Source organism: Mesocricetus auratus, unplaced genomic scaffold (genome assembly GCF_017639785.1).
Source record: "Mesocricetus auratus isolate SY011 unplaced genomic scaffold, BCM_Maur_2.0 Super-Scaffold_6723, whole genome shotgun sequence".
Taxonomy (NCBI): Eukaryota; Metazoa; Chordata; class Mammalia; order Rodentia; family Cricetidae; genus Mesocricetus; species Mesocricetus auratus.
The window spans coordinates 14940819-14944394 of record NW_024429183.1 but is presented as its reverse complement, the minus strand read 5'-3'; the positions used below and the strand labels follow the sequence as shown (position 1 = coordinate 14944394).

The 3576-nt window shown below is 42.6% G+C and overlaps 1 pseudogene; it reads left to right on the top strand.

The window, feature by feature from the left end:
* Nucleotides 1-325: 325 nt before the first annotated feature.
* LOC101832982 lies at nucleotides 326-1309 on the top strand (annotated as a pseudogene).
* Nucleotides 1310-3576: the final 2267 nt, after the last annotated feature.

Here is a 3576-nt window from a genome sequence, read left to right as displayed (position 1 = left end):
TTTCTCAGGAAACAAGGTGACCACTGATGGTTAGAGGAAGTCATTGTCTGCTCTCCAACTCCATCACATGGTCTTTTTCTTCCCCTCATTCCCTCCTTCCCCTATGTGCCTCACCACCCACACCACACACCTATGTACCTTAACAAGGAGCCAGCAGTGGTCTGACATTTTTGTTTGTTTTTGAGCTCTGTCTCCTAATAAGATACCTATTCTTTTCTTCACTTGGGACAAATTATAGGAGAAATTTTTCACTTGAAGGTTTTTGTTGTTTTCCAGTGCAAGAGACTAAACCCATGTACTTGGGCATACTAGATGGTGTTGTGCAATGAAGCAGGAAGACACCAAAGAACAATGATCCTGTGAACTTAATCCACTGTCTCTCATAATGAATATATTAAGAAACATACTGGCATATTTTGGTCTTCCCATAGAACAGGATTGCTAATTTGACAAAATAAAGACTAGGGGTCCATTGGGAGTATCATTCGTATTATTGGGAGAATGCTTTAATTAGAACCTTGTTGAAGACCTAATTTTAAGTTGATCCCACACTTGAACTCTGAGTATTCTGATGACCAGGAACCTACGATTCCATCTTTTGCTGGTGAAGTCTCAGATTTCCACACAGTATATGGAAAAACGAGGAAAGGAAAATAATCTTTTCTATCCTTCAAAACTGATTTAGAATCCATTATCACCTGTTCTAAGACAGAAAAAACGAGTTAAAAACATGGCCTGCTAGTAAAGCTACAATGAAAAATACAGTTGCCTTTAAAGATGAACAAACTTTTCTTCAGTCCCACGTTGCAGTAATGAACCCAGTATAGAAGGAATGTCATCATTGTTAGCGACTTCTGGTCTGAGTGCAGAACCAGATCACTTCCCAAGCTTGGTACCTCCTCCTCCTCCTCTTCTTCCTTCTCTTCCTCAGTCTTCTGTCCAGCCTCCATGTTGCAACCTAGATCTAATATACGCAACATAGATAATTGGGCAACTGAAATGAAAAGGCAGTACTCAGGTGGTAACAAGATGCATGATAGCCATCATTCAAAAGGACAGAGAGTTAGTGATGTTCTGAAAATGTTGGATGTTTTAAAGAACTCGAATAAGGTTAAACTTCAGCATACTGAAAGGTCATCAGGTGGTAGAACCATTCAAAAGAGGAGAAGACAGAGTTCACAGTGGGATCCAGGGTCCTTAATATATAATGCACATAAACAGAAGTTTGTATTTCAAGATGTTTCTTTGACAAGGAAAATAGATCTTGGAGTGTTCTGCATTTTCTAGTCCAGAAATGTCAAGATTTTGATGTCACATTTCCCCAACAGAAATCAGTCATCTAAAGGAAGAGTTGATAATATAAAAGCAGTTATTCAAGGTATCAGAAGTGAAAGCTGTGCCTGCCCTTGAAAGGACTGAACCAGAAATGCTCTGTAGAATCATTCACTGCCTTTCAGAGGGTGATTAAGCCTATCCTGGGACCTATCTCTGCCCAACCGGAGGAAGGGATTTAAGAATACTTGTCCCTGGCTTTGGAATATCTGGCAGTTAACTGGCTACCTAAGGAGCTGGGTGTATAGATTTTCCCCTTTGTGTGAGTGCTACTGAAAATGGAATACATGCGTCAGTGATTTTCCTAAACAACCCTGGCTTCCTAGTTAAGCTCCTTTGAATTTTGTAAATTTGTGTGATATGGTTTATTTTGCCTTTGGCAACTTGGAGATTTTCAACGAGCAAAAGATGATTTTCTTCTTTTTTTTTTTTTTTTTTTTTTTTACGAGACAGGGTTTCTCTGTATTGTTTTGGAGGCTGTCGGTCCAGCCTGGCCTCGAACTCACAGAGATCCGCCTGCCTCTGCCTCCTGAGTGCTGGGATTAAAGGCGTGCGCCACCACCGCCTGGCGATGATTTTCTTCTTTAAGATGGCCATAGTTTTAGGATTTAACTTTCTAAAACTTCCAGAGGTAATAAATTATTTTGACTACCAAGTGCTGCGAGAAGTAGACTCTTGGTAAGTTTTATCCACACTGACTTTGCATATACATATGCTTAACATGCTTCCTTTGTTCTCTATTACATTTGCATCTTATTTTTAAATAGATTGTACAATAAATGAATCTTTTGAAAAAGAATCATTTTTGAAAGAACGTCAATAATGTTACAGTTGCCTTGCTCATGTGATGAGTGAACTTTTTTCTGATCTCTTTTCTCAATTATGAGAAAGTGATCCACTTAGCAAAAAATGTTATTCAATTGTTATTTTTCTAAGTATGTGGGCAAGATTACTGAAGCTGAATGGAAAAGTGGTGCATAGATTTCTCTACCTTCATTTAAAAATCTATTCCAAAATATCCACACACAGTAACTTACTTTATTATTTTAGTATGGTTTGGTTTGTTCTCTCTCTCCCACCCTGTGTGTGTGTGGGGGGGTCTCTATCTCTGTCTCTGTCTTTCTCCCTGTACTCTGGGTGTGTGGCTCTGGGATCAAATGCAGGGTCTTATGCCCAATCCTCAGCATGAGCTCTTTATTCAAGTGTGACACAATTGACTCACTGATTGGTAATTTCTGACTAAGTTTGATAGTCTGTATCCAACACACACACACACACCCACCCACCCACACACACACACACACACACTCACACACACTTAGAAACAAGCTTACTTCACATGTCAATCCCAGTTCCCTCTCCCTCCCCTCCTCCCCTTTCCCCCACCAACTCCCCCAACCCCCCCACACCATCACCCCTGCTGCTCCCCAGGGAGAAAGAGGCCCTCCATGGGGGAATCTCCAAAGTCTGTCATATCATCTGGGGCAGGGCCTAGGCCCTCCCCTATGTGTCCAGGCTGAAAGATCATCCTTCCATGTGCAATGGACTCCCAAAGTCCATTCGTACACCAAGGATAAATATTGATCTACTACCCAAGGCCCCATAGATTGCCGAGGCCTCCTCACTGACACCCACGTTCCGGGGGTCTGGATCAGCCCCATGTTGGCCTCTCAGCCATCAATCTGTGGTCTATGAGCTCCCCCTTGTTCAGGTCAGTTGTTTCTGTGGATTTCACAAGCCCAGTCTTGACCCCTTTGCTCATTACTCCTCCCTCTCTGCAGCTGGGTTCCAGGAGTTCAGTTCAGCGTTTAGCGGTGGGTGTCTGCCTCTGCTCCCATGAGCCACTGGATGAAGGTTCTAGGATGGCATATAAGACAGTCATCAATTGCCGGGCGCACGCCTTTAATCCCAGCACTCAGGAGACAGAGGCAGGCGGATCTCTGTGAGTTCGAGGCCGGGCTGGACCGACAGCCTCCAAAACAATACAGAGAAACCCTATCTCATAAAACCAAAATAAATAAATAAATAATTTGCAGGAGTTTGAGCTCTGCAGCAGGCTATGCAATGTCCGCGTCTGGATGCTACACCTGAGGATGACACGGTGATGAATGCACAGAGATGCATCTCTCATTGCCTCTCCTTAGGTGATTAGTGGACAGAGAGATACAGGCACCCTTATGATTTGTTCTGCTCCTGTCCACTTCTGCGATAAGTTCTGCAGAAATAATTTAAAGGGCTTAAAGA